Here is a 16,446-nt window from a genome sequence, read left to right on the forward strand (position 1 = left end):
TTAAATCAAAAGCAGAAGCGTTTTTTTAAAAGCATTTAACTCTTTCGGATGCAGCATCACGTATATCCCCTAGCCACTGTTTTTATTATTTTAGCGAGTCAAACAATACCGATTTTCGTTACGACTTCATATAGTAGTGTTTCAATAAAACTGCTCATATACGTATACACATAAAATTACAATGAACATTTTCTATAACCGAATTATTTTCATCGTAAAACTTCCAAAATGGCTGGAAATCCTAGAAAGTTGTGACTTTACATAGTAGTTTTTCAAGAACATTGCTCATATACCCATATACATAAAATTACAATGAAAATTTTCTACGGCCAAACTATTTTCATCGTAAAATTTACAAAATGGCTAAAAATTATTCATCATACATCAAATATTCTTAAAGGAAAAAATAAAATTGAATGTATTATAAGGGAAACAACAACAACAAAAAAAAGTGAAAACAAAATCTAGTACTTACTAATCAAAGAAAGCTTTAAAGATGGCAGTCAATATCGGAATGAAATTTGGAAATCGATTGTACAGGGTACTGTTATTGAAGACCCTAAAATTGAGAAATAATACTCGATCAATAATAGTATTTTTAAAAATAAAAATAAAATTCAAAGCACTAATACAGCCACTGAAAATTCTAAGCCTTACTGCCAGAATTTCTTCAGCATAGGTAGGTATGTATGTATGTATCAGATAACTGGTTAGGTACTTAAACAACTTATCACCTACTCACTTTACTGAAGAAATTAATAAAAATGAATTAATAATTGAAAAGAAAAACTGATAAGAATAAATTCATATGAAATAATTGATTCATGAGAAAAACTTATAAGGATAACTGATAAAGGTCAATAAAATTGATTCATGAGGAAAACTTATAGGATAACTGATAAAGGTCAATAAAAAGATATTTCCATTAGAAATTTCTATACGTCATTCATTTAAATATCCTCTCTCTCAAATGTTTCGGCGAATCTTTGCCAATACTTCACGCTGTTCAGCAAATCTCTTTATAAACAGCTCCATACTGAAAAAAATGCCATTGATAATGCATTCCTTACTGCTACAGAATGCATTAAATACTGCCTTGTATGTGTAGGCGTATTTAATTATGGCAAAGTACACTAGGGCTACCTAAGGGGAGGGATGCCTTCATGAAGGACTTTCTAAGAGAAACTGGCTCGTATACACGTTACACATGGAGAAAACCACGAACACACCCATGCAGCCAGCCCGTTCGCGGGATTGGAACCTCGGACCGAACTACCAGTGTTCAGCGACTTTATCGCTCGGTCGCTGGTGGGCTCCTAGAAACTTCAGACTCCCATTGTTCAGTTTTTAATCCTTCAACGTTTTATTTCGAAGCGAATGGAACCAGCTGAGCTCGTTTCCAGATCGGCAGTTTGGTTTCTCCAAATGGTTATCCATCATCATGCACCTAGTGAGGATTGTAGAAATTGTGAGCTCCGTTATATATAAGCAACAAACCACTGCTTTTCCTATGCTACACTTGGCAAAGATATCTGCATCTGGCATGAAGATTTAATTTAGAAGCTCACCAAGCTCAAACGTAGCAGAGAGCTGGTGCTTATTATTTATTACAAATAGAATCTTCAGCGTCATGCATAGCAAACATTATTCTGTAGCTACTAAGATCGAGACCGATGTCCTACAAAATGAATTCTCGACCGAATCCTCTATTTTAGGGATGGGTAAACTTTGGGATCAGGCTGCAGAGTATTCAGATTGCATGAAATAAAAAAAATTCTCGAAACTGATTAAAGTTCACGAGATGGAATAGTATTTATAACCTTCACGATTACTTTATTCACAGGTTTCATATTCAATGCAGATTTAAAAACAGCATCTTGTAGAATAAGACAACCTTGTTCCCTACATAATTTTTATCAAAGAATCCTATAAATCCAGATATTTCCTGTCATATTGGGTGCTCTATCGGTCGTAACGCTACGGATGTTTGCTATTGGTTTTTTCAAAGTTCAAAGGACTTCCAGAAATTAACGAAAAGTTCGACGTTCCTTTATAGTTCCCTTTTACGACCGCATGCATACCACTTCTTCGGTAATTTCAAAGTTCTCATCAATACTTCTCATAGTAACTAGTTTACGCAGCATCATTTATATGAGTGCTTTCATCCATAGCTACAAAGAAGAATTTAAACTGGAAAATGTGTGACTAACGTGACGTTTATTGATCGCGTCGACATTAGAAGTCATCGTTTTTCGAGAAAAGCTTAAAGTTTCAAAATCCTTTTTTCTTGTCTGGACAGCATAACGAACTGCCCTACCACTGAGAGCTTTATTAATTTTATTAATAGCATATAGCTACAGTTTAGCTCTAAGGTAACCTGCTTCCTGGATAACGTATACTTTCCTTAAACATCTGTCTATCCGTTAATTCTTTTGATCACAGATTCTTAAACTGGGAGTCGGGGGATCTGCAGCAGGGGGCCGCCAAAACTTTTTGCAATTTTAATATTCCTTTTAACTTATTATAATAATTTTCCAATTACCAAACATTTTTACACAATGTATCAGAAAATAGATAAAGGTAAGACAATACCGAGAAAGCAAAAAACGATAACGTTTCGACGCATTTTTTTTATAATATAAACGTTCCTTTTACTTGCTTTGCACGTAATTGTTTGTTACTTACTTAAAATTTTCACAGTTTTATGTCTTAAAATTATAAATTTTTGAAGTTAATGACCTAAAACTGCAATAGTGTATTACAGTATAAGTGAAAAAAAATTGCCAGTTTAACTCACGGATTCACACTGTGTCGGATTTGTGCAATGCTAAAATTTCGTAAATATTATGGGGTCGCGAAAAAATCTGTGATAAAAGGGGTCACGACTGAAAACGTTTAAGAAGCCCTGCCTTAGATAGTTCCCCCCCGTTTTCTTTCATATTCGGACTTTGCTTCGTAATTGGAATTCTTATGCCTCGATGTGAAGTAACGAGAAAGTTTATATACTTTGAAGACTGTTACAGCTTGCTCGCAGATGACAAACACACTGTGTCTTTAAGATGAAGGACAAATATTAATGGTTCGATATCCAAATTGTTTCCCATCAGCCGACATGGGAAGAGGAAAAATGGCCAAGAAAGCACACGATACATGTGAAAAACCACCATAGCGATGTATCTAGCTTTTAATACCGTTTTCATCTGGAAACCACGTTTCGCGGTTGCTATTAGCAAAGCCACTGGAACTGGCAAATAATTAAATTGTACCCTCGAAACATCTCCTCTTTTTGACGACCTTGTGATAAAAAAAACGCGTTTACACTTTTAACGAGCCAGTGCCCGAAATACCAAGAACTGAGGTTCAATACCACACAGTCAGTGGAAACGACACGTCCCGACTGATATTGGCAAAGCCACTAGATTCCCAGAACATTAAATTGCTTCCTCGAAATATCATCTCTCCCTGACACTGCGTGGAAAAAAGCGCATTTATACTGCTATAATAAGGTCCATTCTGACATACTCCTTCGTCTGCCTCAAACGCTGATTCTAACATAGATTTTAATACTTTGCAAACATATAAGAATAATTTTCCCTGCAAAATTATAGGGGCATCCTAGTTTGCTCGTAACAAACAAGTACGATATTACTTCCAAACGGATGATTTCAAGACATTTATCAACTAACGTTACGCATACTTCTTCCTCCAAGTTTGCTTTCCATCTACCTCCTCCATAAAATTTTGCTTTATCTTCCATTCGTTTTAACTACATCTGGCATTCACAAATCCTGCTAATATTGCATTCACAAATCCTGCTAATATTAAGTTCCTGCATCGCTACCCGCATATTCGGAGCACCGCAGAAGCGTTACACATTCATAAGCGTTATCAAGTAGCACTCGCCGGGATAATTATATTTCTGTACATGACCACCCACGTGACGGGCAACCGCCAATAGCGCTCGCAAGGATTTATTCTTCGTCAAATTCTTTCAATGCTTAGATGTAGATCCATGCTCTTCTTTAACATACTAAAACACATCCTTTTACAGTACACAGCTCGTAACCATACCCACGGATAATTTACAATCGCATGCGTTTCCAGATAAGCCATTATCATTATATTACTGAATGACACTTCAGTGCACACGAAGCAATCCATAGGGTAAGGACAGTTCTGCCCATAAGGTTTTGTATGTGAACTCTCTCCTCATGAAGATATATTTAAGGTCCTAGTAATAGCGACTAATTATAGTTCAGTGAAACTAGCATACAAAAAAAGTATCAACGTATAAGCAAAATGGGTGGTGCTACATCTTGGCGAAACAAGACCTGCAACCATGGCGTCTCGCTCAAGCTCGATTAAAAAGGAACAAGCTCCGTAGCATAACCAAGTGTACTCTGAAGCCAATATTTGTTTCAGGAAAGTAAAAATGATTTAAATCTTTTTATTCTTTAAAACCGTATTAGAATGTACCTAAAAAGAATTTTGAATGTGTTCTTATGTCGCAAGCAGCTGCCCTTCCCCGCTGCTTTATAAAACATGCATTCTTTTTGAACGATAGATATCAAACGACATTATATACTTTAGTAAACTTTCATAAAATCTCATCGTACATTTCCAAGGCCTGAATTTGAGAGTATCACACAATATTGTTGGAATTTTTTTAGTTGATATCTTCCTCTCAGTGGAAGTGGTTTTTGATCCTCTTCAGTCTAAGCACAAGTCCGCCAAACACTGTCTCCAGAAGTAAACTTCAGTTCACTTTGGAAGACAATTAATGGAAGCCGATCCCTCGATGTTGCAAAAATTTAGATAGCCCTGTTGCCGTAATAAAAATTTGTGAGAAAAGTACCTATAAAAATTTTTATTCAGAATAAAATTCTAAAATTCAGTGTCCCAGAAATGTTATTTTATTAAAATTCTGAAAACATTTGCGACTTAAATATAAGATTTAAATTAGATAAAACGTAAGATGCTAATGTCAAGAGCAACTACGTTATAAAAATCGTTACAAGGATATTAGACTTTATTAGCAAGATCAACTGTTTCGCGAAAATCTCACTATACACATATTTTACGCAAGAAAATGGCACATACTACAGTCAGTAACACGGAAATAAAAGATATTTATGATCTAAAAATGTTAACGAGATGAGAATGCGAAATGAAATTACTCGTTTTAGAATGAGTGGAAAAGTTTTAAGATGTGACAATGGTTTCATATGCTGGATCAGGAGGATAGCTGAATTTTAATCTCACTTCAGTATTACTTTGGAGAGTTTAAAAACACCAAGTGTATATAAAGTTTTGATGCATCCAACAGTAATATTATCATTCTAGCCGAGTAAATTGCATGTAGAAATCCTACTACAGAGCCGGAGCAGAGCACAATGCCAGCCACGTTCGCCGATTTCTTGCACATTTTGACATTTCTAAAAGCACCCTTTAAAATTCAGAGCATTTACCCACCCATATGAAGACAACCCTGGACTATACTTTTGAGTCTTCAGTTGAAGGTCTCTGGTAAAGGTGCTAACGCACTCTGGTAAAGCTAAATTTCTAACGTACCAGTGGAACCAGCAGTGAAGATGGAAAGGAATTCAAAACCACATAAATAGAACCTGATTCCCTTTTGCAACTCTCTCAACTTGAAAGTAAGGTCCTGTATCTTTCAATATCTTTGAAAGTCTCTTCTCCTGATTTTAGCCTACGAAAAGGGGGCATGACTATCAAATTATGAAAAACATGAAAATGTTTACTTCTGCCTATGGACGCATGATAGCTTTTAATAATCAAGACATAAATAAGTGAAAATTATGACACTTACCCATCAAGCACGGGAAATTGCAAAATAAAAATTTTCTTATTTTCACAGTAGAACCTGCAAAATAGGAGAAAAGTATTCATCCTCTATCACATGTTCTTTTAAAGAAGCAGTTAAATATATCTAAAACGCATTACACAAGGGGGGGGGGTGAAAAACAGATTTTCAAATCTAGTACTTACTTACCAAAGAAACTTAAAAGATGGCAGCGACCGTCAGAACGAAATCGAAAAATTGTCCTCTAACTGGAGAAAGCCTAAAATAAATAAATAAATAAATAAATAAATAAAATCAGATTTTTTTGGGGGGGGTAACAGGGAAGCGCAAAATATTATTAAAAACCCCTCAGTGACGTCTTTCTCACGCTTTAGTGACAGACAGCACTTCATCAGTATGCATATGCATCAAATAATGAACCTATCACCTTTTCGTCGTCCTGAATGTAGGCAATGGTCCTGTAACTAAATTATATAAATACGTAAAAGACGAGCACTCGACTCGAGTAAGCGACGATGAGGAATGAAGATGGAGTGATGATGTGATAATTACTCTCCTATTTTTATAGTATGTAAATAAATTGTAGGTTAATAGTAACACGATGAGCACTTTATGCCACTAGTGCTGTTCTTCCCATAAGAATAAATTAATAAAGTGATCAGGAAAATTAATAAGGATAAACTAATATGGGTAACTGATTAATAAAGATAGTTCTTGATAAATAAGGATGTGTTCGTGAAGAAATTTCTAACACATGGAAAACGTCTTGCATTTAACCACCTGATCTCCTGAAATATTCGATGAGATCCTGCCAAGCATTTCTTACTTTCCCTAATTTGGCGATATATCTAGTCGTTCCAGAGGCTCTCGATAGGGTTCACGTGTGGGATTTGGGCAGAACAGCCCTTCAGCTAACCCCACTGTCACCAATCCATTATGGACCTCGCAACATGGCAGATGACGTTGTAATCCTTAAAGTAACATAGGTCCAACCCGTAAAACTGCCACAGCATAAGAAGCGCTGTCATCCAAAATAATGCAGTACGCATCGTTGGACTAAGGGTCCCAGTCCATACTAGAACATCCCCAGACCATGAATTCCACCTCAACTAAACTCTTCCGTGGGCACAATGCTTTTTGGCAAAACGGACGTTTAGTCATACTGCTGCCTTGTAAACTTGCTTAGAGAGTCCTTATTAGTTTATATTTAGTATAAAGACATATATGTCTCATGAAAGAAAGATATTCAAAACGGCATTGTGTATTTTTTAGGTAATTCACTCAAAACATCCCTAATACATAAAATTAAAAAACATCTATAATACATAAAATTTTAATTTTATAGCCATTATTATTATTAATGAGAGGTGGTTTACACCTTGCATTATACACTTTGATACTCGTTTGTGCGCTGCCTAAAGTTTCCTGTCGCAAAGTCGAAATGCGCCTCTCAGTAAAGATTTAGTCTATTTCAGGCTGTTGGAAAAAGTAAGAAAAGGAACGGTAAAGAATTACTTCGGCCATTTTTATCATCAGAAAGTGTTGAAAATATTAGAAAACAAACTTTTATCTGGTTCTGCACACGGGTTACAAAAAAGTTGGGACTTTTATTGCAAAAATTTCAGTTTTTGTATATTGATCTCGAGAATGAATGGCGGGATTTCATGGGGTGACTGTGAAATACATTGAAAAAGTGTTACTCAATTCACTTATAAAATATTTCTCCCACCTTCCTGGCGTGCCTTCGACAGCACACTGAGCCGGTATTTCAGAGGTCCGTGGTTCGATTCTCGGCGAAGGCGATTGCTCATTTTTCATCCTGACCGCTTCCCCCCCCCAAAAAAAATCCTAAAATCTCTACACACTTATACGATGTCTAAAACGTAATATGTTTGAGTTCAATTTCCATCTTTATGAGCTGCTAAGGACGAAAATGAAGGGATACCGATATCCACTTACGGTCCACACATTTGACAACAACGTGTAATTAACGTTCGTTATTGGTTTGCATCATTTTTTCCTTCAGCCGGTCAAGATTTTTATATTACAGTTAGTCACAAAAGTCTGCGTACAGACTAAATTTTAAATTAAAAAAACACTTAAAGCAGAGAAAAATGCATTGCATTTTTTTTCTTCTATTAGCTAAAATTGTAAGCTTAAATAAAAAGTAAATAATATCAGTGTAATATTTTTTACATATTTTCAAAAATATATTTTGTCAAAAAAACTCAGAAATTCCCTCCAATAAGTCTGCGTACACTTTCAAAACAAACAAACAAAAAAAAAAAAAAAAAAAGCGAAATATAAGTTTTTTACATTACTTCAATACTTTGTAGGTTATCCTTTATTCTTCAAAACAGCTTGCAGACGTTTGGGAATTGACTGAACTAGTTTTTCAGTGTCATCCGACGTAAATTTCGCCCATTCTTCCTGCAATTTACTAATTAGCTTATTTCGCGACGTAATATTGTGTTTTCGAATTCGTTTCTCCAATTTTGCCCACAAATGTTCGATTGGATTGAGGTCTGGTGACTGTGGAGGAGTACGCAACTGTCTTGGGAGTGTGATAAAGGACATATTCCTTCACAGTTTTAGCTGTATGTTTCGGGTCGTTGTCTTGTTGGAAAATAAAGGTATTAGAAAGGTTTAAATTTCAGGCACTGTCTCGTAGATTTTTCTTCAGAATATCCAGATAAACATCCTTATCCATGACTTTATGAATAATGTGAAAATTTCCAACTCCTTTCGACGCGACATACACCCCCATACCATCACACCGCCAACTCCATGTTTCCCAGTTGGATTTAAATTTCTCAGATTCAGTTCTGTTCCTGGTTTTCTCCATACAATAGGGTGGCCATTAACTTTAATATTGTTAATTTACTTTCATCTGACCAAATTGCATTGTTGCAGAATTCCTGCGAAGAGTTTAAATATGTTTTGGCAAAAGCAATTATTTTCTTTCTATTTGTCTCGGAAATGTATGGCTTAGACCTAGGTTTGCGTCCATGATAATCGGACTTTCGCAGCACTTTTCGTACAGTTTCAGGAGAAATTTCGTTGTTGCTAGTTAAAAAAATGTCTTTTGCAATGCTTGCAGCAGAAAGTTTAGGATTTTGTTTAATTCATAAAGGAATTTTTCTTTCTTCTCTCTGCGTTAGCTTCTTCGGTCTCCCACATCTTGGTTTTACAGCAAGACTACCAGTGTCAAGATAGTTTTGAATAACTCTTTGCACATTAGAAAATGGTTTTCCAATGGTTTTATCAATATAACGAAGAGTTTTACCTTCATCTCTCAATTTGATAATTAGTTGTCTCATAACTTATTTCTTTATTGGTTGTCATTTTCGTCAAAGAAAATAGAAATAGCAACTTCCAATCAACGTGAAATTTGCTTCGGAAGTCAATGACCTTGAAAGTGTAACCTTCTTTGCATTCTCAAGTTTGAAGTTTAAAAGTTAGATAAGAAATCCCCCGCCTCCTTCGCTTTGTACGCAAACTTTATTGGCTTTGATTTCTGGCCACTTATCTTTCAAAAATTAGTGTGCATAAATTATTAGATATGAAAATATTACAGTTAAAAAATTTTAAAGTCCCTTATTGAAACTAAATATTTAAAAAATAAAACTTTAAGAAACTACCCTTTTCGCACCTTAAAATTTGGATTTGATATTACTTTTCTTGATGTACGCAGATTTTATTCACTAACTGTACGTCCCTGTAACCTCATTTCTTAAGCTCAGAGTGTAACAGTAATTGTAAGATTATGTAAAGATAAGTAGTTATGTAATGTAAGATAGTGTGTAAGATTGTTATGTTATGTAATCTCTAGTGTATTATTTCTGCTCCGGAATCAGTAACACAATTACAGCCGCAAATGATGCGCAAAGTAGAAGAGGCTCAAACATGAAAAAAAATGCATGCAACACGTTTTTAAGACACATTCGCTCAACTGCATAGGAGGAAACAAGAAGCTCTGTTTCATAACGAAGTCGAGATTAATAATATCTAATTTCAGAAAAATAAGACTAAAAATCCTGTACTCTTTAAAGCCATACAACAACAAAAAGACATTATAAGAATTTAGAATGTGTTCATCCGTCGTAATATGTCACTTGCCACCAAAAAGAAAATCGCATATAATTTTTCTTCAGCGGTCGACGTGCTTCAAAGAACCTTCGTAAAATTTCATACATCCTCAGCTAAGCTGCATTTGACAGTGTCATAAACATATTAAGTTTTGTGACTTTTGTTCCTCGAAATTTTCTTTCCTTTTTAAAATTTATCTCTTCTCGAAAAAAATTAGTTTTTAGCTTGAATAAAAATGGTTTTTATCATTATTATTCTACGTACTGTCGAACTTCTCTACTTTTGCAGACAGTTAATGAACTCGATATTGCAAACCCTTGATATTGCAAAATTCAGATAACTTCTTATACCATTAATAAACTTATCAAGAATATCTATAACAATTATTAAGTTTATTCAAAATAAAATTATAAATTTCAGGGTCCGAAGGAAATATTATTTTATTTAAATCCTGAAAAGATAACTAAAATTCGATAGAAACTAAAGTTATAAAGTTCACTACCTGAATATTTAGACTTAATACAGTAAATTCAATTGTTCATGAAAATCTCATTGTCTACATATTTTAAGCGATAAAATACCGCAGACTACAATCAGAATGTAGGGAAAACAGGGAAACATTTTAGACGTGGGAATAACGGTTTTATTTGGCGCATCTGGAGCTAGCCCAAGTTTTGAGACTCACTTGAGTATTATTTTGGAGAGAGAAAAAACACTATATGCTCAGTTTTGAAGCAAGTTGCACTTCATTAGTGATTCTTTTATTCGAGCCCAATAACAGGATGTAGAAATTCTAGCGCAGACACTGAACAGATGACTAAGCACAATATGCCATTCTCTAGATTTCCAGAATGTTTTGACAATTCTGAAAATAGTCCTTCAACAATCTGATCATTTATCCACCCACACAAAGGATAGAACGAGCCAAATTTACCAGCTGTCCCTCTGAAGATGATTAAATTTACCAGCTGTTCCTCTGAAGATGATTTATTTTATAAATGGCGATTTATTTTACAAATGGCAAACATTAGCGCATAAGCCATTAGTTGACGGGCTCTCCAGTACTTTTTAATATAGTCCTCATACCGAGAAAGTGCAACACAATTATTTAAATGTTCAAAAATCATAGGCTGATTGGAGTCATATAAAATACAGTTTGGGAATTCCCACTCCAAGTCTACAGAGGTGGTCTCGCAAAAAGTCATGTCCTGTCAGAAGTCTAAATAGAGCTACCGCTGTCTTTCTTGGAAAATTGGGAATGAAAGTTGTCTCTTCGTACAGTGTCCTCCAACTCCATAGCACATTGAATCATAATCCTGCTTAAGAATTTTCTTAAGAGTCAGGTTAACAAACAATTTAGTAGTATGAAAAGAAAATGGTCGATTATTGGGTTGCATTATCAAGTTCCTTTCTTAGCCAAACTATCAGCTTTTCCCACTTTCCATAATTCTACAGTGTGCTAGAATCCACAGGAAAGAAATTCTGTTTGCCATGTCTTAAGCAAAGGGCCTACAGTCTAAAATTCTTTGGGAACTATTTTGGTTATTCAGAAGAGCTTGAAATGCACTTTTTGAATCTGATAATATGACTGCCTTTACAAAAGAGTGGCTACGAATCGACAGTTGTTGATCAGCCACAGTAATAGCTTCGACTCAATTCCAAAGCATCAGATTCTCTCTGAGTAGCCTGGATAAAAGAAACTTGAAGTTTTTGATTTCTAGAAATTTCATTCTTCTTTTAAAAGTCGGGCAAACGCACCAGCTCCTGGTTTAATAAGATAGCTTTTCTCTTAACACAGTCATGAACAGGTTTCAAACCGGTTTATTGCTGTATTGCAAGAATAGGAGTAGATCCCACTATCCCGGTAATTATACGTAACACTTGGTTCTGGAAGACTTCGAGGATCTGGACTACATTCTCCGGAGCCGTGATAAGGATCTCGCTACAATGACCAATAATTGGTGAAATGTACAATTCTTGAGTAGTCGTTCAGTGTCTCTGTCACAGCCCCACCTTGAACTGGTCAGACGTTTTAAGAGAGTCTTCTCACAGCTCTCTCCCCCCAAATGTTCCGCGTGTTTCCTCCAATTTGTGCGCGGCTCGAGGATGCAACCCAAATATTCTATCGAATCATTATTGTGTTGAACATCTACACACTATATGTCAACTTCGCGGTAAAAGGCTGTCTGTTCAGAGTGAAGAACTGGCACGTGCTCTTATCCTGATTTATTCTCATACCATTTTTTTGACACCAATATTCCAGTTCTTTCACGGCACTTCTAAGGGTCACATTTAAATCATTCTGCTTCTTTATATGCACTACTCCACATAACCAAATCGTCCGCAAAACCGGCAGAATCCATCCACGGTGCCAGAGTGTTCGGTATATGGTTATTAAAAACATTAAAAAGATTTGGGCTGATATTCAGTCTGTTTAAATCTAGAAATGTCACAGCCTATCTACCAGCAGATAAATGCTGTGATAAGAAATTCGTAATCCATAAAAACATCCTGCCACTTATTCGCATCCATAAAACACTCTGCCACTTGTTCCGCATCCATAAAAACAGCCTTCCACTTACTCTTTAGTTCCGTAATTTCCGAATAGTACGTAGTCTCCATATTTCATCCTAAGCTGATTTAAAGCCTATAAATGTTGCCAGGACAGACAGGCGATTGTCTAAACAATCTTTAATGGCTCAACTAACATAAGATACCTGTTGGACAGTGGATTGCCTGAATTCAGCTTATTTAGGAGACAAAAGACTGTTACTCACCAGAAAACTAGTCAGTCTAAAGACTATTATCTTTTCCATAATCTTCAACAAACCAATAGTCAGTGCAATAGGTCGATATATAATTTCAAGCTGTGTGTTATTAATTCATTAACGCATTTTCGCTCGTGTTTTGATTCTGTGTTTACGTTGCTGATAAGCCTTTTTTTATTTATTAGTGAGTAATATTCATTAATTTTCATAGGTATGGATAGATATTGGTACACATTAGGTATAGATATGGTAAATTAGGTATAAATATTGGTTACTATACTGTAAACGAATATGAAATTTTGATGTTAACCGTATCGACAATGCAAAAAGACATTCCCTGATTTTTCTCTAAAAAGCGTAGAAAAATTTTAAAAACGACGAGAAAGCTAAAAAATGTAAATTCGAAAACATAAGAGCGCATAGTTATAAACCAGGGTAATTTCAAGTTTACAAACTGATTGAAAGTAGGCATTCGAATGTTCGAATTCTTTAAACGCGTTTGTCTCGTTTTTCATTTTTCGTGTTTTAATGCTAACAATAACACGATATCTTTAAAAATTATGATTGAAATCTTATACAATTTGGTACACAGGTTTAGAACACTTCTTGCAAGGAGGCAGACTATTTACTAATTGATAAATGCATTTTTTATAAAGTAATTATGTCTTAAAGACGAATTTTAATGAGAAAATATGCTTTTTCTTTGTTATATTACACGTTCTAGCTCAAAAATATTTTAAATAACTTCCTAGCTTTAAAATAGCTTTAAAATAATAATCTACCTCCTCGAGAATATGTTTATGATGGGTTTGCATTTTACAAAATATGAAAATATATTATACATTTTTAACACAGTGTTTCTAATTTATTGCAAATATTGCTGTTTTTTTGCTTGTTTTCTTACTTTTACTCCAAAAATACACAATTAAGGGTGATTCAATAACTCAGATTCTTCATTATTTTCATCATTAATTGCTTTAAAGCCAAAATTAAATGCAAAAACTTAAAAATTAAAAAAAAAGCGTTCGAAAGTATATGGCCCCCTTAATATTATTTGCAGGTTTATCTTTTTTCAGAATAGGGATAATAACGGCTTTTTCCAGAGTGGGTACATTAAAGTTCCAACCATGATTAAGGAACAGGAAAGCAAAGTTACCATAATACGAATCAATCTCTTTCTAAACTGTCTGAACTTCATAGCACGCTAAGTATCTTTCAATAACTTGTTTATAAATTATTTTCATTTTTGGAAGTGTCGACAATGAATATTAGACAATAAGGAGGAAACGGGGGAGAGGGAGACATATCAATTACAAAAAATATGCAGATTGGTTACCTCTGCAACTACCGACGCATGATAGCTTTTAATATCATCTATAAATGAGTTAAAAATTATGACCCTTACCTATCAAAAACGAGAAAATTAAAATGATAAATTTTCTGTGAATTAATTATTTCCACGATAAAATTTCCAAAACGACAGAAAATTATTCATTTTTTTATCATACGTGAACAGTTAAAAGTTGAAATGCATCACACGGGAAATGAAAGACAAGTGAAAAAAATATAGTACTTAGTTATCAAATAACTTAAAAAATGACAATGAACATCAAAACAAAATTTGGGAATCAATTACAAAGCTATTCTAATAGGAATATCCTTAAAATAAAGAAATATTAACCGATCAAGAAGCATTTTTAAAGTTACAGTACAAACCACTTAATACTGTCATTGATAATAAAAATAATAAAAACTTAGTGAAAGGTAGCACTTCATCAGCATTCGGTTATGCATCATATAATGGTTAAGTTATATTGAAGAACTCAACAGGTGTTAAGTTTTCGTGAAGAAATTACTAAGTATAAATATTACTGAGGAACTTTCGGTTCTATATTACGCTTTACATTTCAGCGAAATACTTTGTGATAGACGTGTTATTATTTCCAAAAGGTCAAAAACAAATTAGCGCCATAAATAACGTGCGCGCAGTTAAATAAACGTACTGTAAAGAATCCAAATTCTGGAAACATATTTATATTTAACACAGTTATTTTACTCCCAGATTGATATTAAACTGGATGGTGATTTTATAGATTGCAAGTAAAAGTCTCCTTCACCACGTAGCACTATTTAATAATAATAATTATAAAACTTTTTGTTATCGAAATTCTTTGTCAGTACCGAAAGGCAATACAATACAGAACGTTTTAATATAAATATTTAGACAAAATGACTTTCTTTCGCAATCCAGAAGACCACTAAGAGTAAATAATTTAGGGAATTAATTTGCAGTGTAGTTTTGAGTAAATTTTATCGGATAGTAGTACAATAAAAATTACTAAACATAAAAAACAACAGTTATAACACATACTAAAAAATTCAAAATTTACACATTTATTTGACTTTAGTGGTAAATCTGATACTCACGAAGTTTTAAACAATCCCTTAAAATTTCTGAAACTTTCCGTCGCAATAATAGTGTTGGTAGAGGTAGGCGTTACTTAGGTCCTGAGAAATCCTTATAATGCTCCAAATGCATGGTATAAATAGCCCATTTTTTATTACAGGCCAAAAAATCTAAAACAAATAAAAGATTATTTTAATTACAATTCATTGATGTATAATAAACTGATGAACAGAACCTATAGAATGAATCAAGTATAAAAATAATGCATTGATGTAGAATCTCGATACATTGATAAAGCATGTCATGAAGTACAAAAACATTTTTTCTTATTCTTAAATATTAAAAGATTAAAACCGTTGTTTTAACCTATAAAATCCTCACGATTTACGAGGTTTTCTTTTAAAATTCATCATAGAAGTCTATTTTATAGCTGCCAACCCAGCCAAAAAAATTCAGGAGGTTCCAGCGCAAAATAACGTGAGATTTTTCATGCTGCGTAATTCGGCGATTTCGAAGGAAATCCAGATTAACTTTAATTCACTTTGCACGATTCAGGGTATCCCCTGGATTTAGGCCCCTAAACCAATTCCAAAGGATCATTACGCATAAGTTCCTGCATAGAGACACCGATATATTCGATGATATGAGAGGATGACGCGATGGGATGAGCAATGACAATAGGCATATGTCTTCTCATTAATCACTGAAGACTACTTCTCATTAATCACTGAAGACTAAACTCTTAATTTGTCCAGCCTTAAGCCTTAATAAAGCCGTTTGAGGAGATCTGAGTCAGGACACTGCAGGGACAATCCAGGGCACTTTGTGGCGTTTCATACATCAAATGGCGGGATCTTGCAAGTGTTATTAAACATTGGTCAAAAACAAGGAATGGACCTCAGAAGCTCGTAATTTGAGGAAGGCGGAGTGAGGAATTCACTACCCTCTCTAGCTAGGATTATCCGCAATTTTCTTCCATAAATTCTCACATGGATAGAATCCACTGTAAGCATACAAGGGCGGTCTGGTTCATAATGGTCAATTTGGAAAGGATATCCTGCCCAGCTTATCCTAAATTCTATGCCAATCTTTCAAGCATTTGATTGCACTTAAGCAAGAATCGGAGTTCAATCAATGTTCAATTAAGAGTTAAATTAAAAAAAAAGTATTCAAACTTCTTACCATTTAATCATTTTTTCACACTAAAGCGCTAATTTGCTTTCATTTTAGTAGAGTCTGCAGAAGCTAAAGACACAGCAGAGTCCTATAAATAAAGGGTTACCAGGAAAATGTAGTATTGTTATTATATAGTGCACATTCTCATCTAAACGAGACCATTTTAAAAACCATGGACGCTG

At 34.5% G+C, this 16,446-nt stretch overlaps 1 protein-coding gene across 1 annotated transcript in view; it reads right to left on the reverse strand.

Annotated features, from left to right (window-relative positions):
• The window catches only part of LOC146999566 (uncharacterized), a 42,806-nt gene that overhangs the window by 12,252 nt on the left and 14,108 nt on the right, over positions 1–16,446 (reverse strand). The window contains exons 2-5 of the mRNA XM_085807818.1: positions 15,109–15,258; positions 6,014–6,083; positions 5,831–5,884; positions 476–559 (exon numbers count right to left, since the gene is read on the reverse strand). The gene's annotated coding sequence lies outside the window, so the exon portion shown is untranslated. The remainder of the gene's footprint in view (positions 1–475; positions 560–5,830; positions 5,885–6,013; positions 6,084–15,108; positions 15,259–16,446) is intronic.

Source organism: Stegodyphus dumicola, chromosome 1, assembly GCF_044657685.1.
Source record: "Stegodyphus dumicola isolate Sdum_Otavi_A_Nest chromosome 1, ASM4465768v1".
NCBI classification, from domain to species: domain Eukaryota; kingdom Metazoa; phylum Arthropoda; class Arachnida; order Araneae; family Eresidae; genus Stegodyphus; species Stegodyphus dumicola.